Source organism: Solanum verrucosum, unplaced genomic scaffold (assembly GCF_900185275.1).
Source record: "Solanum verrucosum unplaced genomic scaffold, falcon-dt-bn FXZP01000252.1, whole genome shotgun sequence".
Classification (NCBI taxonomy): Eukaryota; Viridiplantae; Streptophyta; class Magnoliopsida; order Solanales; family Solanaceae; genus Solanum; species Solanum verrucosum.
The window spans coordinates 6262718-6289553 of record NW_026019988.1 but is presented as its reverse complement, the minus strand read 5'-3'; the positions used below and the strand labels follow the sequence as shown (position 1 = coordinate 6289553).

At 34.2% G+C, this 26836-nt stretch overlaps 1 protein-coding gene, 1 long non-coding RNA gene and 1 pseudogene across 3 annotated transcripts in view; 1 reads left to right on the top strand and 2 right to left on the bottom strand.

Annotated features, from left to right (window-relative positions):
- The window catches only part of LOC125818757 (uncharacterized), a 70791-nt gene that overhangs the window by 2936 nt on the left and 41019 nt on the right, over nucleotides 1-26836 (bottom strand). The gene's annotated exons all lie outside the window — the stretch shown is intronic.
- Nucleotides 488-24849, bottom strand: LOC125818776 (uncharacterized). The gene is made up of 3 exons (XR_007442417.1): nucleotides 24623-24849; nucleotides 2068-2097; nucleotides 488-634 (listed from the first exon to the last, which is right to left on the bottom strand). It is a non-coding gene; the product is annotated as an uncharacterized LOC125818776 (long non-coding RNA).
- LOC125818773 (disease resistance protein RPP13-like) lies at nucleotides 16763-24836 on the top strand (annotated as a pseudogene).

The following is a 26836-nucleotide window of genomic DNA, read 5'->3' as shown; positions in this document are numbered from 1 at the left end:
TCACCTTCCATTTGAGAAAAATTCCCAATACTTCATCTTTTGTTTTCATCGTATACACCCACAATCTTAGGGAAAAGTCATCAACAAAGGTTACAAAATAGTGTTTCCTACCTAATAAATGTGTTTTGGAAGCACCCCAAACATCTGAATGAACATAATCCAAAATACCTTTAGTATTATGGATAATTGTTCCAAATCATGGATATCTCTCGCAAACGAGACACTTATGGTATTACAAATATCAATAGTAATGCTGGAGAAGGGCCAAGTAATCAGTCTGCCATGGTTAGAACATTGAAGAGAACTGCCTCCTATGTGGATGACCAGGATTACATTTTTGTTCGACTTCAAGATGTTGTACAAACATTGTTAGATGAACTTCTCAAAGCAGAGACTCGTTGAAGTGTTGTCTCCATTTATTGGCATGGGTGGATTAGGCAAGACCACTTTTGCAAGAAACCTCTACAACAATCCTAATATAGTCAATAGCTTCCCTACACGCGCATGGATATGTGTTTCTCAAGAGTACAACACAATGGATCTCCTTAGGAATATCATAAAATCCATCCAAGGTTGCACTAAGGAAACTCTAGATTTGTTGGAAAGGATAACAGAAAGAGATCTAGAAATTTACCTTCGTTATCTATTAAAAGAGCACAAATACCTTGTGGTGGTTGATGATGTATGGCAGATAGAAGCATGGGAGAGTTTGAAAAGAGCATTCCCGGATGGCAAGAATGGCAGCAGAGTCATTATTACCACGCACAAAGAGGATGTCGCTGAAAGAGCAGACAATAGAGGTTTTGTCCATAAACTTCGTTTCCTAAGCCAAGAAGAAAGTTAGGATCTCTTTAGTAGGAAACTACTTGATGTTCGAACAATGGTTCCAGAAATGAAAAGTCTAGCTAAGGATATGGTCGAAAAGTGTAGAGGCTTACCTCTTGCAATTGTTGTATTGAGCGGACTACTTTCGCATAAAAGGGGGCAAGACGAAAGTAATTGTTGTAGAGGCTTACCTCTTGCAATTGTTGTAGGGTTCATGATTTACTCCATGATCTTACATGATAATATGCAATTGAGCCAAATACATATAAAGAACCATAATCTTCAGCAGGTTTTCCATACCATTTTTCTAATGGTGTCTTCCCACCAATAGCAGCAGATGGTAGACGATTAATGAGGTGACATGCATATGTTATTGTCTCAGCCCAAAATTCTTTGCCCAAGTCAACATTGGACAACATACACCGAACCTTCTCCAGCAAAGTTCGGTCCATGCATTCTTCCACTCCATTCTGTTGTGGTGTATTTCTAACGGTGAAATGTCTGACGATGCCATTTTCCTCACAAATTTTCTGAAAAAGATCATTTTTGTATTCTCCACCATTGTCTGTGCGAAGACACTTGATCTTTTTGCCACTTTGAGTTTCTATCATCGCCTTCCATTTGAGAAAAATTCCCAATACTTCATCTTTGTTTTCATCGTATACACCACAATCTTAGGGAAAAGTCATCAACAAAGGTTACAAAATAGTGTTTCCCACCTAATAAAGGTGTTTTGGAAGCACCCCAAACATCTTAATGAACATAATCCAAAATACCTTTAGTATTATGGATAGTTGTTCCAAATCATGGATATCTCTCGCAAACGAGACTCTTATGGTATTACAAATATCAATAGTAATGCTGGAGAAGGGCCAAGTAATCAGTCTGCCATGGTTAGAACATTGAGGAGAACTATCTCCTATGTGGATGACCAGGATTACATTTTTGTTGGACTTCAAGATGTTGTACAAACATTGCTAGATGAACTTCTCAAAGCAGAGACTCGTCGAAGTGTTGTTTCCATTTATTGGCATGGGCGGATTAGGCAAGACCACTCTTGCAAGAAACCTCTAGAACAGTCCTAATATAGTCAATAGCTTCCCTACACGCGCATGGATATGTGTTTCTCAAGAGTACAACACAATGGATCTCCTTAGGAATATCATAAAATCCATCCAAGGTTGCACTAAGCAAACTCTAGATTTGTTGGAAAGGATAACAGAAAGAGATCTAGAAATTTACCTTCGTGATCTATTAAAAGAGCACAAATACCTTGTGGTGGTTGATGATGTATGGCAGATAGAAGCATGGGAGAGTTTGAAAAGAGCATTCCCGGATGGCAAGAATGGCAGCAGAGTCATTATTACCACGCGCAAAGAGGATGTCGTTGAAAGAGAAGACGATAGAGGTTTTGTCCATAAACTTCGTTTCCTAACCCAACAAGAAAGTTGGGATCTCTTTTGTAGGAAACTACTTGATGTTCAAGTAATGGTTCCAGAAATGGAAAGTCTAGCTAAGGATATGGTGGAAAAGTGTAGAGGCTTACCTCTTGCAATTGTTGTATTGAGCGGACTACTTTCGCATAAAAGGGGGCAAGACGAAAGTAATTGTTGTAGAGGCTTACCTCTTGCAATTGTTGTAGGGTTCATGATTTACTCCATGATCTTGCGATACAAAAGGCATTGGAGGTAAACTTCTTTGACATTTATGATCCAAGAAGCCACTCCATATCCTCTTTATGTATCAGACATGTGATTCATAGTGAAGGAGAAAGGTACCTCTCACTTGATCTTTCTAACTTAAAGTTGAGGTCAATTATGTTCTTCGATCAAAATTTTCGTAAGATGAGTCTTATAAACTTCAGGAGTGTGTTCCAACATCTATATGTGTGTCTATAGTACCTGATGCCATAGGAAGTTTGTACCACCCCAAGTTCTTAAGATTGAGAGGCATCCAAGGTCTTGCCTCTTCCATTCGCAACCTCAAGAATTTACAGACACTGTATGTCAATGACGGCATACAGTATTGTGAACTACCCCATGAGACAGCTGACCTAATAAATCTAAGACATTTAGTTTCCCTGTATTCAAAACCTCTGGAACGTATAAGCAAACTCACTAGTCTTCAAGTTCTTTAAAACATCTGTTGTGATCAATGGAAAAATGTTGACCCTGTTGATTTAGTCAATCTTCGAAAATTAAGCATGCATGATATTACCAAATCTTACTCCCTAAACAACATTAGCACCTTGAAAAACCTTAGCACTCTCAGATTGTTGTGTTGTGCTGATGAATCATTCCCATCTCTTGAATTTGTTAATTGTGGTGAAAAGCTCCAGAAATTGAGGTTAGAAGGGAGAATAGAGAAACTGTGTCATCTGTTTCCAAATTCCATCACAACGATGGTTCTGAGGTTCTCAGTACTGACAGAAGATCTGATGCCTATTTTGGGAATATTGCCAAACCTGAGGAATCTCGATTTGCTTAGAGCTTATGAAGGAAAAGAAATAATGTGCAGTGATAACAGCTTCAGTCAACTAGAGTTCCTTCGTCTTTATGATCTTGAGAAGCTAGAAAGATGGTATTTAGGCACAAGTGCCATGCCTCTGATTAAAGGTCTTGGTATCCATGACTGTCCAAATTTAAAGGAGATTCCTGAGAGAATGAAAGAGGTGGAGTTGTTGAAGAGGAATTATACGTGGTGAAGCTTTTGAAGCATATATCATGTCTTATTTTGGCCTCATAATCGTAGATTTTAGTGTTTCTGCCAAGCACTTGAAGACATTGGTTATTTCAGGGCTGTCAATGAGAGTGGTTTTAGTGTTTGATTTCTTATTGTTTTAAGCTTTTTGAGTGAGTGTAATTGGTTTGAAGATAGCTGTTTTTGGCAAAAATGATTTTGTGATGTTTTAATTAATTGTCTACTGTATGTTCCCCTACTTAAATTAATTGTCTACTGTATGTTCCCCTACTTAGCCACATTTAAGACAATGCTTTATACGTTAAAATGTGTTGGTGTAATATACCCTAAATATAATAAGTAAATAAGATGACAAAAAATGCATAAACAAATCTTTAGGCTGAGGCACGGATATCTCGCTCTCTTTAAGGAGATTCAAGCCCACTGCGGCATAATCTACACCGATCCAGCAGTATCACTCTTGACTTGTCCCCTCTAGGATACAACAGCCCAACAATGTGTACAACTCAAGCAACTCCGGATTAGTTAAAGAGTCCAAAGCTCCACATAAGAACACCTTCCTTCAACATATAAATAATCTCTTGTATATAGTGAATATAGTTGAAGACTTTGAATATTTTTCTATATCTCAACTCTCTCTTTCACTATTACACACTACAATATTACTTCACACTTCTCATCTTTTTGAGATACTTCACAAAGGAAGAAACACAACTATTTATAGGTGAAGAAGTCTTCCATATAATCAATAGGTAGAATGATGGGTAGTAATGTGGGTGGATAAATGTGATAGATGTTACATGAGTTACAAGAAACTAATGGTCATATGAGTTACAAGAAACTAATGACCATGATAGTTACAAGAACTAATGGCCATATAGGTTACAAGAACCAATAGTCATCTTCTACCACAATTTATACCCACTAACTTATGCACTTAATATTTTATTTTAATAATAAAATGCATATACACCAACAAAATGAATTTAAAAATAGTATATGGTACTCTCACTTGTCCACAATTTAGTATTTTTTGGTATCTTAAGTTTTTGGTTTTTGGTTTCAGACAGATTCGAAAACTACCTATACTGCAAAATTAGAGATGCAACGCATACCAAACTAATCCAATCACTACAAGTCTAATTTACTGACTCAAATTTAATTACATGCCTTCTTCACCTAACTGACTCTAGATTTATTGGAAAGGATGACAGAAGGAAATCTAGAAATTTATTTTCGTGATCTATTAAAAGAATGCAAATGTGATGTATGGCAGAGAGAAGCATGGAAGAATTTGAAAAGAGCATTCCCGGATAGCAAGAATGGAAGCAGAGTTATTATTACCACGCCCAAAGAGGATGTCGTTGAAAGAGCAGACGACAAAGGTTTTGTCCATAAACTTTGTTTCTAAGCCATGAAGAAAGTTGGGATCTCTTTTGTAGGAAACTACTTGATGTTCGAGCAATGACCTCAGCAATGGAGAGGCTAGCAAGCTATGGATATGGTGGACAAGTGTAGAGGTTTACCTCTTGCAATTGTTGTATTAAGGAGGCTAGAAGAATGGCAAAAGGTGCAGGACCGCCTTTGGCAGAACATTAAAGACGACTCTATTGAATTCTCCTACATACTATCATTGAGCTACAACCATTTGTCAACCTTAGATGGAATAAGCACACCATCACTATCACAATAAGAAATATCAATCTTCTCATACCTATCATGAAAAAAGGATCAGTGGAGGAGCTTAGAGCGAAAAATCATGAAAACCATTCATTCGAGAAATCACATCATCATCATCATATGCTATTAAAAGTAGGAAGAATCTAAGTCAAAAGTTGAATTATGAAAAAAACCCCTTACCTATTAATTTATTTTTTAAAAATCATTTTAAAAAATTATTTTTCCATTTAAAATCAACTTCATAACTACACCTCTGCATTTTCCTAACTTATCATCATATTATCATAAATAAATAATAAATAATAATTATTATTAAAAGTGGAAAGCTCCAAAATTTGAAGTTGGATCGTCATTTTACCCCTATACTAAATAAAAAAGTTGTAAAATATTTTATTAATTAAATATTAAATAGTAATAATTTGTCATTTTTTCTTCACATATAAAAAAAGAGAAATAAAACTTCTATTAAATTAGTAAATAGTAAGTATATATATAAGTGGAACCAAAATATTTTTAAAATTGAATTATCAAAATGTCCATAAAATATTGAATGACATTAATATCCTTCAATCAAATATTATTCCTACAATAATATTGTACAAGAATATAAATATACACTTAGTTCAATGCATTAGGCTATTTAATATATATATATATATACACGAAAATACCCATTAATATTTTGCCACTAGTGAATTTGGCCGCGCTACGCGCAGTGGAATTACTCATTTAACAAATTCATTATTAATTTGAAAATTGATTTACTACTATATAGTTTATGAACTATAATGCTAATTGTTTTGAAAATTCTTTAAATGTTATAAACCATAAAGAATTGTTTATATATACTTTATAAATTTTAAACATGTTAGCTTTCATATAAAGTGTTGCTTGCTACAACAAAAAATTAACATTCTATTTGGTAGAAGAAAGAAAGAATACTATAGGTAAATAGATGAGTCAAAGATATCAAAATACTTGTGAATGATAGTGCTTTATCGAGCAAGAACTCGTATGTTAAACTGTTTTAAATTTTTTATTATTCACTTTTCAAGTTCATTAGTACTATTCTCTCTCAGATAGTATAGTTACATTATAATTTTAAAAAAAGGACCGACATGCTCGTGTTTTCTTCACCTTTGGTTGTTTCTTTGTCCTTCACAGTTGTTTTATATTTCCCTTTTGTTTCAATACACTCTAAAGATAGAAATGTTCTTCAAACTCCACAAATAGAACAAACATGTAAAAGAATAACTTATGAAAATTATAAAAACATTTGAGAAGATGATATACTTGTAGTTCTCTCCACTTAAACGAATATCTGAGATCCTAATAATTTTACCTGAAATCTTTCTGTTGCCTGCACAAAAATGACATATCCGATGATGATATTTGGTTGCCGATAATGATATGTAACTGCAAAACAATTATGATAAAAAATAAAATAAAAAAAGATAGTACACATACTACAGAAGGAAAGCAAACATGATTGAGTTTAATTTGATGATGTTGTATAGATATATAATTATTTATAAATATTGCCTAAGACCTGTGAAGGCACAATTTAACATATATTGGGGAATTGCAACAGATCGATGGCCAATTTGCCTAAGCAAATTTTATGATGAGACGTTTGGGTTTTTCGGTTAGGTAACGATTGCTTCTAATTTTGCTACAAATTCTGAGTTTTAAGTGCATGTTAAATAACCCTGAGGGGTAGCTCAGCTGGTAAAGGCCTGGGACAAAGTCCTTCAGGTCGCCGGTTTGAGCCCCAGCAGGGCCACTGGAGGCATTACAAACCGGCCGCGTCTCCAGGGCCCCGTGGAACTAACCGTGGTGGACCCGCCTTGAAACAGCGGGACCCGGTGGGTACAGCTAGTCGGGTTCGCAAAGCGACGCCCGGAAACCACGGTAAAAAAAAAAAAAAAAAAAAAAAAGTGCATGTTAAATGATGGTATCTAATTGCTACGTTTATTTATATTTTATTTATGAGTCTTTTAAATTCATTTATTAGTAGCAGAAATGAAACAAAAACAATACAGGAAAAGGTGAAAAATGGTCGTTTCATCTTTTATTAATAAATGAGATGACATTTGTTTTTTCAAACATATTACACAAATTAAAACTTAATAAAAAGCTCAAAAAAATAATAATAGAGAAATAAGAATCCTTGATTTTGAGAGGTGCCACATCAACAATCTTGTATCCAGCTTTATATATATATATATATATATATATGATTTATTTAACTCCTATTTTTTTTTCTCTAGAAAGTAAGTCTATCTTCTAATAAATATAAATAATAATATAGCAAATGAATGAACTAGATAGATCAAAAGACATGGAGTTATGTGTATTCAATTTTTGTAAATGTTTTATCTCCCGATTCCTAATGCAAAAAATAAAACATTTCTTCGTAGTAATAAACATATGGAGATTTTGAAAAGTTGTTTGGTATATTCAATGTGGAATAAATCATTTTGATCAATTCAATACAATATATTCATTTACTAAATGTTATATATTGTGTATATATAGTGAAAAATAACAAGACAATTATATCATCAAATATATATTATGATAAATTATGTAAAAGATAAAAATGAATCATTCATTATATATTTACAACTAGGTAATTTACCCGTGCGAAATAATTTTTCTAAGCTTTTGAACAACCTTTCCAATAATGATTGTTATAAGAAAAAAAATTAGTAGATTTTAAAAATATTTCAATAGAAATTAAATGATTTAACATTATCACATATCTCAAGAATTGTAAATATATAATGAATGATTAAAAATATCTTCATATCTAATCATTTTTATTTTTACATAATTTATCTTAATATATGTTTGATGATATAATTGTCTTGTTAAAACTGAGTGATGTTTTTATGTAGCGATTAAACATCATTTTTTCTATTTTTTGTACATGAAAAATATAGAATCTGATAATTTTATTGTTAGAATAACTTCTTGTGAAAAAAATTATGTGAAAGTTTTCGATAATCAATATTAGTTATAAATAAGTTAAGACCGTTGAAATTGTACACCACAACAACATAAATAAATTTTTTTTAGAGACAATCTACTTGTCTGAGGTCAAACGTTCACCACTTTTCGTTATTGTTACTTTGTTACTCTAAAAAAATTATAGAAGGAGAAAAATAAAATTGAAACAACAGCAAAATAATATTGTTGACCCTTTTAAAAATTCATTCTTCATTAATTGCTTCTCTGAAGACCCTTCTAGATGCTTAATCAATGCAACTTTACGATTTTTTCAGAAATATGTATGTATAATTGTTGCATTATGAAAGTACAAGTAGATCAAAATGTTGGAGTCTACTCATGTTAAAGAAATATTCTCGAACATTAAAAAACTAAAAATGAATCTAACCTAGATAACTCAAACGCTCAACAATGACTTGGGACATGAAGGACAATAAATCTATGTTAATAGACATATCTTTTGTAGTTTAAGACATTACTTTTATTTAGAGCAGGTTTTGTTTCATATCCTTCAAATTAAGCTTGCCGAAAATAGTCATAACTCACACCAAAAATATTTAGAAGAGCCGAATGAGAAAGAAAAAAAGAAAGACATTAAAAGGGCGAAAGCTTTTTCCAAGTGATCAGATCATATACATACCAACGAAAAACAATCAATACAATTTTAAGGAGACAACAAAACAGCGAGAAAAAACTTACATTAAAGGGAGTAAACTATGAGATATCCAATGATGATAACAAATCATTCTAACCAAAAAAGTTCTCATGTTTTGAAATAACATACCTCAAAAAATTGACTAACACTTCAATCAACTTTCAATCCTTAAAGTACTCATAATATCCACATATAAAATTTAGTAAAAATAGATAACAACAACATAAAAACCAAAAAATATGGGCATGCAAAGTTATTAACTCTCAAAGGATTTTCTAAAGAACACAAAATCTCATCCTTGTATGTGAAGGAATGACGTTATTGATGAAGAAATTAGAGATTTGTAAGGGCTTTTTTATTGTACCTTCAACAATTCCAGCAGAGAAACCTTGCTTGAATACTCAATTAACATTTGTTATTTACCTCAAAAAATTGACTAACACTTCAATCAACTTTCAATCATTAAAGTACTCATAATATCCACATATAAAATTTAGTAAAAACAGATTACAACAACATAAAAACCAAAAAATATGGGTATGCAAAGTTATTAACTCTCAAAGGATTTTCTAAAGAACACAAAATCTCATCCTTGTATGTGAAGGAATGGCATTATTGATGAAGAAATTAGAGATTTGTAAGGGCATTTTTTATCGTACCTTCAACAATTTCAGTAGAGAAAACTTGCTTGAATACTCAATTAATGTTTGTTATTTAATTTGTACTAACAAATACTTATAACAATAATTTTGCAGAAACATAAACAACAAAGTTTAAAGCATGTACTCAAAAATAACAATTAATAATATAAACATAAATTAATGACCGTAAAAAACATATCAGGATATGTAACAATAGAATGAAACATAATGGAAAAAATTGAGCCCACTGAATGCACAGTCCCCCTTAAGGAAATTATTCCCCTCTAGTACCCGAGGTTTAAAGGCATAGATCCTCTCAGGATAGAACAATTCTATTCACCATTGTATTGATACAAAAACAATGGTGTCAGTGAGTCATTCAACAGGAGCAAAATACACAAATATTTAATTGTTTAGAAGAAGAAGAAATTCAAATTTTTCGTTGTTTAAAATGAGAGGAAATTCCTCTATTTATAGACAACGAAGGGTAGTGTGAACAAATGTTTATTGTGTCTTATCGGAATTGTCACAACTCTTTGGAAAAGTTACAAAAGGTCACAACCTTTAAAAAAGTCATAATTTTTCATAAAAGTTGCAACTTTTCATAAAAGTCGCAACTCTTCATAAAAGTTGCAAATTTTCATAAAAGTCACAACTTTTCATGAAAGGGGAAGGCTAGTTTTGGAAATAAAATAAATTAAAAGTGAATCCTTGTTTGTGGTGGCGCCAAGTAGGCGAGTCCAGAGTTCTCTTATATATATATATATATGATTCTTGAGATATGTAATAATGTCAAATCATTTAATTTATGTTTAAATGTTCTTAAAACCTACTAAAATTTACTCTTTTTCTTTTCTTCTTATAATAGTATATTAGAAAGGGTGTTCAAAAGTTTAAGGAGATTATTTATGCTCTCGCAAAGCGCGGATAAATTACCTAGTTTAATATATTATAAAATATCTAATTAATTAAATATTTAATAATAATCATACCATATTATGATTAAATATTAAAAGTGGAAAAGTGTTAAGTCAATTGAAGAATGACTAAAATATCCATAGAAAGATATTAGATATTTTTATCGTTTTAAAAATTAATTAACTACATATTTTTTTATATTTTCCTTTTTTTTTTTGTATTTATTTTCATTGCACTTAATATCATACGAACTAAATTTTTTTCTCTTCTTTATTTATTATTTTTCTCCTTTATTTATTTTAAATTCATTTTCATGACTCATGTTTAATTATCTATTAGATTGTTACTCTTAATATTTATAACTCTTATTCTTTTCATATTCATAACTTCCAATTATTAAGAGATGCTACCTATAAAAATTCTTAAATACATTATTTGCGCTATAGTCTTTTCGTATTTCAACCTCATTTGTTTTATCCTTTGAGCTTCCAATTGTAATTAGTATTAATAAGTATCTATTACTCATCTTTCTTATCTTGCTTGCACTATATAAAGGTGTACAAATGAATAGTAAATTATGATTCTCTTCTTTCTATAAATTTTTTTTATTGTTTTGCATTTTCCTCAATACTATGTGGACAAGTAAATTTATTTTCTTTTGTGTTTAAGAGCTTATATTTATAAGGTAACATGTAATTAATATTATTATTTACTATTTGATTTATGTTTTAGTTTAACTTGGTGAAGAAGATTCTTGAATTTTGATTGATTGTAGAAGAAGGTGTTGATAAGAACTCGGAATTTATGTATTGATTTTGTATTTTCATCCATTTGTATTATTATGATCAAAGTCTTAAGAAGGGTGTGTACGTTGTATTTTTTCTTTTATGTTTTTATTTGTTTTTCTCATTATTAGACTTCTTTAATTTGATTTTCTATGAATTTTCGAATGTCGTAATTCTATAATTTTAATCATTTTATCGATCTATAAAAAATTACATGGGACAAACATGCAAATCACGTATCCAGAAACTTGTTTGATATAAGAATATGTAAGACTCAACATACTATGAGACATGAGTGCTTATATGAATAGATTCATATCAGGAGGCTGATATTCATCACCTTATAGAGTAAGATAAAGATCAATGGGCTAAAGTTTCTGCCTCTTATTCTGGGAAGTGAACATAGATATGAATTTATGATCTGAAGCGTTTGAGCATAGGTCATGGACATAATGCTAATATGTGAGAAATCAACAAGGTGTTGTAACGACTTAACTTTGAGGAATACTCTAGACTATGAATGGATTGATATATCACCATAATTTTTTCTGAACACATCATTATATGATTATCAACGCTTGACTTGGTTCCTTACCTTATCATCTCCCCCTTAGGTCAGAAGCTGACACCCTAAGGCTATGGACCTATTACATATTCTCTATACTAGTCTATATTCACTTTACTCTAACATTCGAAAAAATGCTAATCCCATGTCTATTAAACTCTCCATGCGCAGGTACTAAGATTCCTTTTAGAGCTTCTTTCTAAGCTGCTTCTCTTAACTTATTCTTGCTTCTATAGAAGTCTTTTGATAATCGTTACCCGCATTGGATTATAATTTTATCTAACTCTTAATTAATAGTCTGACGTCTCTTTCTTAGCCTACTAATACCGTCCTTCTAAGTTCATATCTACCTAACTAGAGAAAACTTGAATTGTATTTAATTAAGAGGCTCGTCATTGTCTATGTATGATTCTTTCGACCAAACTCTTAAGGGTAATAAAGAATGCTTGCATCAGTCTACTTCACATGGACAACTCAAATATATTATCTAGGCACACATAGAAAATCATAAACTTAATTAGAGTCTCATCTAACTATATACGATCTTGGGTACACATCTTAGTGCTCTTGTTTATCTAATGGCGTAGCCACACTTCATTACTCTCGTCTAAGGGTCATAATACCACACTTGTACCACTCACATTTAATGCAAATTAACACCTTAATTCCTCACTTACTCTATGTCAAGCCTACTAAATCAAATCTCAAAACTAACTGTCATGCCCCGAGCCTACACCCTGGGCGGGACCGACACTCGGAGACCATTGCTGGCCCCAAGCGAACCCTTGGCCTGGCTTTCTTAACTCAGCGGAAACCTGACTTAACAGAATAATTCAATGCAATGAAAGGTTATAAAACAACCAACTGATGCATAACATGCCAAAAGGCATCTCGAGTCTCAAAATAGAATATTTACATATATACATAGATGAGAGACTCAATACTAACTGACTGACTGTCTATGAAGCCTCTACATACTGAGATGGATGTTAGGACAGACCCCGCAACACCCTAATATAACAAAAATAAGAACACAAAATAATTGAGTCCTCCGGAAAGCAAGGAGGCTCACCATTGACTCTGGAGTGCTCAGCTGGATCAACGACGTGCAGGATGCTGATCCGGGGTACCTGTGTCTGCATTGTCATAAGATGCAGGCCAACTGGCATCAGTACATTGAATGTACGAGTATGCGAGCTGGAAATCTAAACCACCACTTAAGCTTGAAAAGAGTACAAGAGAACACTTACCTTGGCTCTGTTCAACTCATGAATAACTGAACTCAATATATAACGCAATAAGACACATGCAATATATAAAGCTTGTAAAAATCTTAAAACATGACGTAAAAATCATATTTATAATATCATGAAAATACAATGTTTCCTCTCAAGGTCTACTTGTGCAATGTATGAATGAAGTCCCATACCCCATCCATACTAAGCAGAACCCTCGAGGAACCATGCTCTTTCTACTGTGGGAGCTTCTCTAACCGACAAACCACCACTATGAATATGAGTGGTGATACAACGTTTTACCTCACGTTGCTCGAGGACCATCCTATACCTTGCCGTGATATAGAAAGCTAATGATACAACATTTTACCTCACGTTGCCTGAGGACCATCCTATACCTGGTCTTGATATAGGAAGCTAACTTTACTAAGTGGATCCACTAGCTCAATCTTACGGGTTCATCTAAAAAGTATGACCCGTTAACTCCCATGTAGAGAGTTGAGTTTAATATGAACTCGCGTCCCCAAATCGGTGCTCGATACTACTCCCAAAATGCTTTTGACTCATAAGTGTTTTAAACACATCTTTCTTTAAATGAGATAATTACTCAAAATCTAGCCCAAAGGCTCACTTGGAAACGATGTTCCTTTTCTTGAAAACTAGCCCTAAGGCTCTTTTGGAATCATAGTTCCTTTCTTACTCAAATGTAAAAACATTTAGAAACTTCTTTGGGAATACATAGTTCCCTAATAGCTTTTGAGAAATAAACTCAACTTACATTCTTGACTTAACTTGAGTCTTGAGACTCTTTACTTAGCTTGAAACTCTAAGCTCTTTACTTGACTTGAAACTCTATACTTAACTTGGAACTTGAGCCTTAGAATGAAGTTAAAACGTTCAATGAAGACTCTTGAATAACTTTGAAGACTTGCTTGAACTTACTTCTTAACTTGGCTTGACTTGACTCTAACTTCTCTTTAACTTGATACTAACTTGCCTTGAATTGAACTATGGATTCAAGACATATAATCGCATGTTTATAGATGAGTTCGGGATGTTTAGAAACACTTTGGGGTGTTGGAAACAACTAGGGAACATAGGTATAACACCTAGGAACATGCATGAGAAGATGGGAAACGAATGGGAAAACTTGGCGCTCTGAGAGGCGCGGAGCGCCAAGCCAAAAACTTCAGAGATGGCCTGCTGGTGCTCTGAGTGGCGCGCCGCCCCAAGGGCTGGGCTTCAGAGCCCCTCTTGGGGCGTGATGATAGGCGCGACGCGCCAATCCCCTTGCCCAGAAACCCGACTTTTCTCCCTCTTTTCTTCAACTCTAAACCATCCTTACTTCAAAGGATCGAACCCCAAACACTAAGGATCATCATATCCCTCAACATACCATGGATTACAACTCAAAACACAACTCAATCATGTCTCACAACCAACAACAACTTCAACAACACAACTAACAACATCAACAACAACTAACAACTTCAACAACAATTCCAATCTTTCCTCAAATCATAAAATGAGCTTGGTGTGTGGGGGAAAAGATCAACCCACACAAAGAAACTCACATACCTTGATAGGGATCACCCCCGACGATTTCCACGACGGAAACTTGTTGATCTCCTCTTCTTCTCTTCTTCTTCTCCTTCTTCTCTTCTTCTTCTCTTCTTCACTCTCAAGAACCCTAACTTTCTCTCTTTAAAATGGGACAAAATGATCCAAGGATCAGCCCTATACAACAATATAATCCCAAAAGACTTGGCTAGGGAAAAGACTAAAATGCCCTTAATTTTCCGGACGGATTCCCTGCCAACTGCACGACTTTCAATGGCCATAACTCGCTCATACGAACTCGGAATCGAGCAAACTTGGCGGCGTTGGAAAGATCATTCCATAAGCTTCACAACCATAACTGGAACTACTCCTAACTCATCCTGAGATGGAAGTTATGACTGCTCAAAGTTGGCCAAAAACTCACTGATTTCCACACTTAGCCAAATTTCCAGATTTTTAAATCCTTTCCAAAAATGAAAATTTTCAAATTCCAAGCCTCTTCTTAGCTATTTCAAATCGTCGGATGTTACACTAACATCATTACCCCCCATATTGCCATTCTTTTTATCACGATACTCATCTCAAATTCAAGCTTAGTGTCTAGTACTAAACATGGATATCAATGTAATTGTTCACATAATATACTAACTTATGACTACTGGATAAAATTAAGACACAGTCGCCGACTAAGACCTCATGACAAGTAATCAATCTTTATCCCCTAGTCTACCTAGTTACATTTTATCGCCTCATTCCCTTTCACAACCTAAGTACTATTTACCCCCTTCACTATACATTATTGCCTAATTAGTTCCATAATCCTATTAATATCATGAGGCTCTCCTTTCAAAATCATAAGTCTAGCTTAGATCTATTTCCTCATGACTATTTGTCCTTCAAACATATACTTGGTCTTCGCTATCACAATTACATCAAATTAAAATTTAAAATTTTGACTGCAAAAAAAGCGAAAGAAGCAATCCATAGAAAGATTTGACGCGCTCAAACTTCAAGTTAACCTTCATGGCTGAATTCGAATTAATTTGTGCTAACTTATTGAATATTTTATTTCTTCTCTTCAATGTTACAAAACACATCTTCAAAAAATTGAGAAGCCATGCTCATCATTTTTTCCAATAGATTCCCCAAACGAGGAAACTTAAAAAGAACAGTAAGGTATCTATTATTAAAAGATTAAATTTGAACATAATTAATTTAAAATTTCTTATTTTACCATTAATAAAATAATTTTATACCACATTGATATCACGAAAATTTAAAAATCACAAATCCCAAAATTATGTAGCCCAAGTAAATGAACGGCAGTTAAAAAAAAAAAAAAAAGGTCATTCGCACAAATGCCAATTTGATGTGACATTTTGATATTTTTTCCTCTCAAATGCATTGTCTTTAATTTTATTCCTATTGCTTATTTAATGAAAATTTTATTGGCTAAAATACCCTTAAATTTAACTGGACAGAACATTTTACATAATGTTTGTATACATTGGAGCATAAATTTATCATGGGAATATTTTTTTCTTTGTTTTTTCGCTGTCAGAGAGAATATATACTTTTCTTTGTTTTTTTTTGCCGTCAGAGAGAATATATACTTCTCTTTATCATTACCCTCAACTTTATCATCTTTCTACTTTAAGACTTTTAACAATATTCCCATGATAACAATATTCCTTTACACTGAATTTTTGAAGCTTTAAATACTGAATTCCATGACAACAATATTTAACTCTTATCAAACTCTCAATCTACTAATTTCCATACACACTTTACCTTTTACAAAAAAAAATATTGATTAATTTCCATATTCCTAAAGATGGCTGATGCCGTTGTGTCATTTGCAGTTCAAAAATTGGGTGATTTCCTCATTCAGGAAGTTAACCTACGTTTAAGTCTAAGAGAGGATATGAAGTGGCTGAGAACTGAGCTTCTCTTCATGCAGTCTTTCCTCAAAGATACAGAACTAAAACAATTATGGAGATCATACAATTCAACAATGGGTAATTGAGATGAACTCTATTGCTAATGACGCTGTTGATATACTCGAGACTTACATTTTAGAGGCTGGTAAAGGTGCTAGTCGTCTCAAGGCGTGCGCTTGCATATGAAGGAAGGAGAAGAAATTCTACAATGTCGCCAAGGAGATTCAATCACTCAAGCAACGAATCATGGATATCTGTCGCAAACGAGACACTTATGGTATTACAAATATCAATAGTAATGCTGGAGAAGGGCCAAGTAATCAGGTTACAACATTGAGGAGAACTACCTCATATGTGGATGACCACGATTACATTTTTGTTGGATTTCAGGATGTTGTAGAAATATTGCTAGCTGAAATTCTGAAAGCAGAGCCTCGTGGAAGTGTCCTCTCCATTTATGGCATGGGCGGTTTAGGCAAGACCACTCTTGCGAGAAACCTCTACAGAAGTCCTAGTATAGTCAATACCTTCCCTACACGTGCTTGGATATGTGTTTCTCAAGAGTACAACACCATGGATCTTCTTAAAACTATAATAAAATCCATCCAAGGTTGCACCAAGGAAACTCTCGATTTGTTGGAAAGGATGGCAGAAAGAGATCTACAAATTTACCTTCGTAAGCTGTTAACAGAACGCAAATACCTTGTGGTGGTTGATGATGTGTGGCAGAGAGAAGCATGGAAGAGTTTGGAAAGAGCATTCCCGGATAGCAATAATGGCAGCAGAGTTATTATTACCACACGCAAAGTGGATGTCGCTGAAAGAGCAGACGACAGAGGTTTTGTCCATGAACTTTGTTTCCTAACCCAAGAAGAAAGTTGGGATCTCTTTTGTAGGAAACTACTCGATGTTCGAGCAATGGTTCCAGCAATGGAACGTCTAGCTAAGGATATGGTGGAAAAGTGTAGAGGCTTACCTCTTGCAATTGTTGTATTGAGTGGACTACTTTCGCATAAAGGGGGCTAGACGAATGGAAAAAGGTGAAACACTGCCTTTGGAAGAACATTGAAGATGACTATTGAAATCTCCTATATACTATCATTGAGCTATAATGATTTGTCAATTGTGCTCAAGCAGTGTTTTCTGTACTTTGATATTTTTCCAGAAGATCAAGTGATCGATGCTGACGACATAATGCGGTTGTGGATGGGAGAGGGTTTCATCATACCAAGAGGAGAAGAAAGAATGGAGGATGTCCCTGAAGGCTTCTTGAATGAGCTGATAAGACGAAGCTTGGTTCAAGTGGTGGATACATTTTGGGAAAAAGTTACTAATTGTAAGGTTCATGATATACTTCGTGATCTTGCCATACGAAAGGCATTGGAGGTAAAGTTCTTTGACATTTATGATCCAAGAAAGAACTTGAAATCCACTTCATGTATCAGACAAGCCATTCATAGTGAAGGAGAAAGGTACCTCTCATCACTTGATCTTTCTAACTCGAAGTTGAGGTCAATTATGTTCTTTGATCCACATTTTTGTAATGTGCTCCAACCTCAAGTTGTTAAGCTTGAGACGTGTCCGTAATATTCCCTCCTCCATCGGCAAACTCAAGAATTTACAGACACTTGTTGTTGTCAATACGGACACATGCTCTTGCCAATTACCCCCCGAAACAGCTGACCTAATAAATTTAAGACATTTAGTTGTTCCATATTCTAAACCTCTGGCAGGTATAAGCAAACTCACTAGTCTTCAAGTTCTTCGCGTTAATTGTGATCAGTGGAAAGATGTTGACCCAGTTGATTTAGTCAATCTTCGAGAATTAGAGATGGCTAATATATACAAATCTTACTCCCTAAACAACATTAGCAGCTTGAAAAACCTTAACACTCTCACATTGTATATTTCATTTGGTCAACAATATACATATCCATTCCCATCCCTTGAATTTGTTAATAGTTGTGAAAAGCTCCAGAAATTGTCGTTAGGTGGGGGATTAGAGAAACTGCCTGTGTTTCCAGATTCCATCACAATGATAGATCTTTGGCAGTCAAGACTGGCAAAAGATCCGATGCCTATTTTGGGAATGTTGCCAAACCTAAGGAATCTCCAATTGGATGAAGCTTATGAAGGAGAAGAACTAATGTGCAGTGATTACATCTTTATGGTCTTGAGAACTTAGAAAGATGGCATTTAGGCACAAATGACATGCCTCTCATTAAAGATCTTGGTATCTATGATTGTCCAAAGCTAAAGGAGATTCCTGAGAGAATGAAAGGCGTGAAGCATTTCAAACATATATGAAGTCTTATATGATAATAGGTAAGGTAAATATACAAATACATCCCAATCCTTCATTTTTTTTTCTTTTTTATATAAATAATAATATTTTTGTTAAACAGAAGATGAAGACATTCAAGTTGATGAAGATGGGTTGTCCAAGCATCAATCAAGTTTCCGTCAATTTACTGATTTTGTGATTCTATGCAAAAATGAGGATTTTTTTGGTTTTTGGCTTTTTTTTTTTGTGTGTGGAATTGGTTGGAAGAGATTATTTTTTTTGGGGGGTGGGGGTGGGGGGGGGGGAGTTGGGGATTGTATGCAAAAATGATTTTGTGATTATTTAATTAATATGCATCTAGTATACAATAATATACATATGGTACAATAATATACAAAACTTTTATATTTCTTTTTTACAAAATATTGTAAAACTTGATATACAATGTTTATACACGATATTATACGAAATCATAAGAGGTATTTATACACATATATACAATCATATATATATATAAAAGAGAACCCTATGCCCACCTACGTGGCGTCATCACAAACCAAGATTCTGTATATTTGTTCACACTACCCTTTGTTGTCTATAAATAGAGAGATTTCCTCTCATTTTGAAACAATGAAAATTTTGAACTTCTTCTTCTTCTGCACAATTAAATATTATTTTTGTATCAATACACTGGTGAATAGAATCATTCTATCCTTGAGAGGATCTATTCCTTTAAACCTCGGGTACTAGAGGGGAATAATTTTCTTAAAGAAACACTATGCATTTAATGGGCTCAATTTTTTCCAGTCTATTTCATTCTATTGTTATAGATCCTGGTATGTTTGTTTTAAACTTGGGAAAATGCATAAGTACCCCCCCAGCCTATGCCCGAAATCCCAGAGACACACCTAACCTTTACTAAGGTCCTATTACCCCCCCCCCCGGACTTATTTTATATGTAATATTCTACCCCTTTTTGGCCTACGTGGCACTATCTTGTGGGCCCAGCGCATGTTGACAAAATTTTCAAAGATAGTGCCACGTAGGCTGAAAAGGGGTAGAATATTATAGATAAATTAAGTTCGGGGGGGTAATAGGACCTTAGTAAAGGTTAGGTGTGTCTCTGGGATTTCGGGTATAGGCTGAGGGGGGTACTTATGCATTTTCCCTTTAAACTTTGTTGTTTATGTTACTGCAAAGTTATTGTTAGTACAAATTAAATAACACACGTTAATTGAGTATTCACGCAAGTTTTCTCTACTGAAATTTTAGTTTCAAATTGAACTTCATCACTCTGGTATGTTGATTTTTAAAAAAACACCCAAATAAACTGAATAGTTTTATGTAATATTTTCCCTTTCAAGTATATATAATAAGTTGAATTATTGTCCAATATGATACATTCTCCCTTTAATTTTTCATTTTAATAATTACTTATGATATATTTAAATAGGGAACTTTAAAATGATATATGTAAAGCAAATGGTAGGGTTAAACTTTCTACACGTTAGAATTAGAATATTTATTCACTTTTTCAGTCTTTTAAAATTTATTTATCCCTTCACCAACGATTATTTATTTATTAGAAAATTTTATATCTCCGGTTGATGTTCATTTGATTCCCCAAAAATATCAAATAGTAACACTTCTTGGAAGCAAAAGGATAAATTAAAAAATCAAATTAAAGATGATTGATTGAAGGATAAGTGATAAGACGTTATAATTATCATCTTCCTTTACATTATTAATATTTGTTACTACGCAATATTGTAGATAAGATAATATAATGTTTTAATTTTGGCATAATACATAAATTGAACCCTAAACTTGGCTTCAAATTTTAAGTATGACCTCTAACTTTCATAGTGCACAAGTAGGCACTTTAACTATCCAATTCTTAAACAAAAAAACACACGAATCCAACAGCCAAATTGTGTGATATACAAATGCTCCTACGTGGCTTATTGAGCCACTCAGTGGCTGCCACGTATTTTATAATTAAAAAAAAAAAAAAATACAAAAGGGTAGGGTCGTATTTTCTTTTCCCAATTTGCTCGATTTTCACTCAACATCAGCGAAGCCCTAGCCCTAATTTCTTTGCAAATCAAAGTAAAATTGTAAAGATTTGTGGTCAAAGTTCTTATCTTTTGGATGTTTATGTGTTGTTCTTCCTCAATTTAGTCTGGTTATGTTAATTATTGCTTTTTGAAAGTTTATTTTTGGTAGAAGTTGTCACCATGAATGTAAATTCACTTTTTTTTATACCTGAATTATTTGCAGACCAAGAAATCTTCATTATAGTTCTTTTTACACAATGACAAAAAAAATTAGAAGCCATTACATAAAAAACGACCAGAAATTGTGCACAAAAAGAGAAAAAAAGCTTGAGTACTAGAATTAGGAAGAAGAACAAGAAAATGGGATTTTGATTTGAAAAAAATAAAGATATATTTAAAACGGATTCATTAAGGGTAAAATTGTCATTTTCGCTTTTTTTTACTGTTGTGGGCCTCGAAAAATACCCTGACGCGCCTGAATTGCGTCTCAATCACGCGTTATGCCAGGTTGGATTCGCGTGTTTTTTTGTTTAAGAATTGGATAGTTGAAGTGCCTACTTGTGCACTTTGAAAGTTAGAGGTCATACTTAAAATTCGAAGCCAAGTTTAGGGTCCAATTTATGTATTATGTCTTTAATTTTAGTGACAGATATGTTTTAAGTATTATTTTATAAATCCCATGATATTAAATTCCCGCGCGAGGCGCGGGTGATTTAACTAGTAATGTATAATTTTATACCCTATTATACAAAACAAAATTTTGTCAAACTTTGCAACTTGATTTCTCTCAAACGACAAGATTGAATCTTCTGAAAATTTGTGGAGAAGTATAGTGATGGTCTATCATCCCCAATAGGGGAGATGTCATGACTCACAATAGACATCGTTGCAATATAATGTACACACAAAAATATTTAAGTTCAATAAGATGTAAATTTTATTTTTAAGAATGAATAACTAACACTTGCAAAGAAAATATATAAAAAAAAAAAAAAAGGTGGAGACAAACAACTTATTCTTAAAAATTAGGCATAATACATATATTTGACCCTAAACTTGGCTTCAAAATTTAACTTTGACCTCCAACTTTCATAGTGCACAAACAAGCACTTCAACTATCCAACCTTTTAATAAATAAACACGCGAGTCATACTTGGAAAAACGCGTGATGTGTACGTATTCTGCATGAGTTAGGAGAAATGACAACTCTACCACCCGAATTCCGGCCAATCTCTGGCAACCCAAATCCCCCATTCATTTTCTTCTTTTTCAAGCATAACGCCACCACCAAATGACCCCCAAATAAGTGAACAAACACATCCATTACTCCTCCCTTTTTCGGCCATCAAACACCACTTGAAACCACCCAAAACCTCCATTCATTAAGTAATGCATATTATTTTGAAGGCATAATACATATATTGGACCCTAAACTTGACTTCAAATTTTAACTTTGACCTCCAACTTTCATAGTACACAAACAAGCACTTTAATTATCCAACTTTTAAATAAATAAACACGCAATTTTTACAGCCAAATACCGTGAAATGCAAACGCTCCAACGTGTATTAGTGAGCCACTCAATGGCTGCCAACTAATTAAATATTTTACACGTCATTTTAAAACTAAAAAAAATCAAAATTAATTTTAATTTATATACAAGAATCAAAATTAATTCCTCCTAATGTTTTTTAGAGCTTGGAGCTCATTGTTTGACAAAGCTTAGAAGTTTGTTGATGGCTGGCTTCTTGGTTTAGGTGTTTGTGGTTGTTGGGTCTGTTGGTTGCAGCAGTGTTGTTTCGTGATGATTCTCGCCGGAGATGGCGGATCTGATGGGTTTGGGGTCGGGTATTTGGTGGGTTTAGCAAGCTCGATCGTTTCATGGGTTGTGCTCCGGTGTGGAGGAAGAAGGAGACCGGCTGGGTTGGAGGTACTTGTTTGGGGTCATTTGGTGGTGGCGTTTTGCCTGAAAAAGAAGAAAATGAACGGGGGTTTTGGGTTGCCAGAGATTGGCCGGAATCCAGGGGTAGAGCTGTCATTTCAGCATTTTTTTTACTGTTGTGGGACTCCAAAATTACTCCTAACTTGCGCAGAATACGTGCACATCATGCGTTTTGCCAAGTAAGATTCGCGTGTTTATTTATTAAAAGGTTGGATAGTTAAAGTGTTTGTTTGTGCTCTATGAAAGTTGGAGGTCAAAATTTAAATTTAAATCCAAGTTTAGGGTCCAATATATGTATTATGCCTATTTTGAATATGACAAATCAAAGAAGCAATAAAAATTTATCTGACATAACTAATTCCAGCATAATTTGTTTTCAAACCAACTGACAGTGTATGTGGTATGAAGGAAAATATTTTCCAAATCAACTTGTTTTCCTCAAATTTAAGGAAAATGACTCACCTCTAGAAAATTAGGAAAACAATTTTCAGAACTCTTTTTGAACCTCACACCTCAACTTTTCACCCTAACTCAAGTCTCGAGTTATTCTCGATACAAATTCGGGATCTGACTCCTGATTCTTGATTCAGGACCCGACTCTCGACCTCGATTCGAGACCCGACTCAGGAGATGGATCTAAATCAAATTCTGATTTGGGTGTCGAGTCCCAGGTCAGGATTTGAGGTCGAATCTTGGATTGGATGTCGAGGTTTATTCCCGAGTCAGGTGTCGATGTGGGGTTCCAAATTGAGTGTCAGAGTTAGGTTTTGAGTCAAGAGTTGAGATCTAGTCCCAGGTCAGTTGACGGATTTGAGTCCTGGATTAGTTATCGAGGTAGGGTATCGTGGTTGAATTCCGATTTGAAAGTCAAGTCCTTGATAGGGAGTTGGGATTAAATCTCAATTTGGAAGTTAGGTCAAGTGTCGGGGTCAGGTTTCACATCGAGTGTTGAGGTCGAATCTTGGTTTGGATCTCGCGTTAGGTGTCGAGATCGAGACCCGAAACAATCATCGAGTAAAAGATTAGGGTCAAGGTCAATGTCGAGTCCTAGGTTGGGAGTCGAGGTCAAGTCCTGGATCAGTTATCAGAGTTGATTTTCAGATCAAAAACTATTTTCCTAAAATGTATTTCTTTATCTCTAGCCAAAATAAAAGTTTTTTTTTCTGAAAAATGTTTTTCATTCACCAACCAAACACTCAAAATAAAATTTCATTCATCAACCAAACATGAGAAAATAAGTTAGAAACCAGCTTATTTTCTAAGAAAACAATTTCCTCCATACCAAACACACCCTTAAGTCTCAATCCCAAAGAATATTGAGGGTTGACAAATGGTTATATGAATCATCATGATCAATATTGTTCTATTATTAATTAAACAGATGATGGTGAAAGATACACCTAAAGTATCCTAATTATCGAGTCTCATATTCGAACAATCAATTGAGCACTCTAACTTTCAAAATGATCATCTAGGCACCTAATTCAAAACTTATGTGTCACGTCAACGTCAGGTGTTCATTAAACACAATGATGACAAATTGAAGTGTTTAATTGTCAATTAAGACCAAATTGAGATGTATAAATGTACACTCTCAAAGTTGAAGTGCTTATTTGATTAGACTGAATCAAATCAAGAAAAAGGAACTCAATCAAGGATTTGGTTTGGCATTGAAGAAAAAAATTCGATATAATTAATTTAGTTTAGTCATAACTTAAGAAAAAGCATATCATAAAATCCATCCAAGGTTGCACCAAGGAAACTCTAGACTTGTTGGAAAAGATGACAGAGAGAGTCCTTCGTGATTAAAAGAACCCAAATACCTTGTGGTGGTCGATGATTTATGGCATAGAGAAGCATGGGAAAGTTTGAAACGAGCATTTCCAGATAGCAAGAACGGCAGCAGAGTTATTATTACCACACGCAAAGAGGATGTCGCTGAAAGAGCAGATAACAAAGGTTTTGTCTATAGACTTCGTTTCCTGAGCCAAGAAGAAAGTTGGGATCTCTTTTGTAGGAAACAACTTGATGTTCGGGCAATGGTCTCAGCAATGGAAAGGCTAGCAAAGGAAATGGTGGACAAGTGTGGAGGTTTACTTCTTGCAGTTATTGTACTAAGCGGACTACTTTCACATAAAAGGGGGTTCGAAGAATGGCAAAAGGTGAAGACCACCTTTGGCAAAACATTAAAGACGACTCTAGTGAAGTCTCCTGCATACTATCATTGAGCTACAACAATTTGTCAACTGCGCTCAAGCAGTGTTTCCTGTACTTTGGTATTTTTCCAGAAGATCACGTGGTCCATGTTAATCACATATTATGGTTGTGATTGGCTGAAGGATTCGTACCAACAGGTAAAGAAATAATGGAAGATGTTGCTGAAGGCTTCTTGAATGAGCTGATAAGACGAAGCTTGATACAAGCGGCAAGAACATTTTGGGAAAAAGTTAGTAAATGTAGGATTCATGATCTACTTCGCGATCTTGCTGTAAAAAAAGCATTGGAGGTAAACTTTTTGGACATTTATGATCCAAGAAAGCACTCCATATCCTCCTTTTGTCTGAGACATTCCATTCATAGTCAAGGAAAACGGTATCTCTCACTTGATCTTTCTAACTTTAAATTGAGGTCACTTATGTTCCTTGATCCAGACTTTTTAAAGATGGGTCTTATAAAGTTCCGTAATGTGTTCCAACATATATATGTGTTGTACTTGGAGATTCGTGTTGACAATAAGTCTATAGTACCTGATGCCATAGGAAGTTTGTACCACCTCAAATTCTTAAGATTGAGAGGTATCTATGATCTTCCCTCTTCCATTGGCAACCTCAAGATTTTACAGTCACTTCTTGTCAATGACTATGGGTACTCATGCCAACTACCCTGCGAGACAGCTGACCTAATAAATCTAAGACATTTGGTTGCTCCGTATTCAAAACCTCTGAAACGTATAAGCAAACTCACAAGTCTTCAAGTTCTTAAAGGCGTTGGTTGTGATCAGTGGAAAGATGTTGGCCCTATTGATTTAGTCAATCTTCAATAATTAAGTATGCATTATATTAAGAAATCCTACTCCCTAAACAACATTAGCAGCTTGAAAAACCTTAGCACTCTCAGATTGTTGTGTAAAGATGATGAATCATTCCCAGCCCTTGAATTTGTTAATTGTTGTGAAAAGCTCCAGAAATTGTGGTTAGAAGGGAGAATTGAGAAACCGCCTTTGTCGGACCAATTTCCAAATTCCATCGTAATGATGGTTCTTTTGGACTCGAGACTGACAGAAGATCCGATGCCTATTTTGGGAATGTTGACAAACCTAAGGAATCTCAAATTTTTTAGAGCTTATGAAGGAAAAGAAATTACATGCAGTGATAACAGCTTCAGTCAATTGGAGATCCTTCGTCTTGATTGTCTTGAGAACTTAGAGAGATGGCATTTAGCCACAAGTGCCATGCCTCATATTAAAGGTTTTGCTATCCATCGTTGTCCAAAGCTAAAAGAGATTCCTGAGAGAATGAAAGACGTGAAGATAACTCCTTTTCGATGAAGCTTTTCAAGGATATATTGATGTCCTATTTCGGCCTCTTCATAATCATCGAGGTAATAAATCTCAATCCCCAATGATTATTTCTTCAATTCCTTTTACTCACTCTGCTGCAAATGACCGTCCTGAACATTATAAATCTTTTGTATTTTACAGGAGAAGAAGTTGTCAATGGAAAAATGATATTTGTGATGTTTTAGTTAATTGTTCTACTTTATGTTCTCTTGCTTATCAACATTTAAGATGATGCTTTATATGTTAAATGATATTTAAAATAGTATATGATACTCTCTTGTCCACAATTTAGTGTTTTTTGTTCCTCCTTCAATAGCAAAGGAGTTCATTTATCTAACTAGCTTTGGTATCTTAAGTTTTTGGCTTTTGGTTTCAGACAGATTCAACATGCTATAAAAGGACACTACTTTTACTGCAAAATTAGAGATGCAACGTTGTCAGAGTAGTATCCAGGATTTTGAGATGATGGGTGCACTAT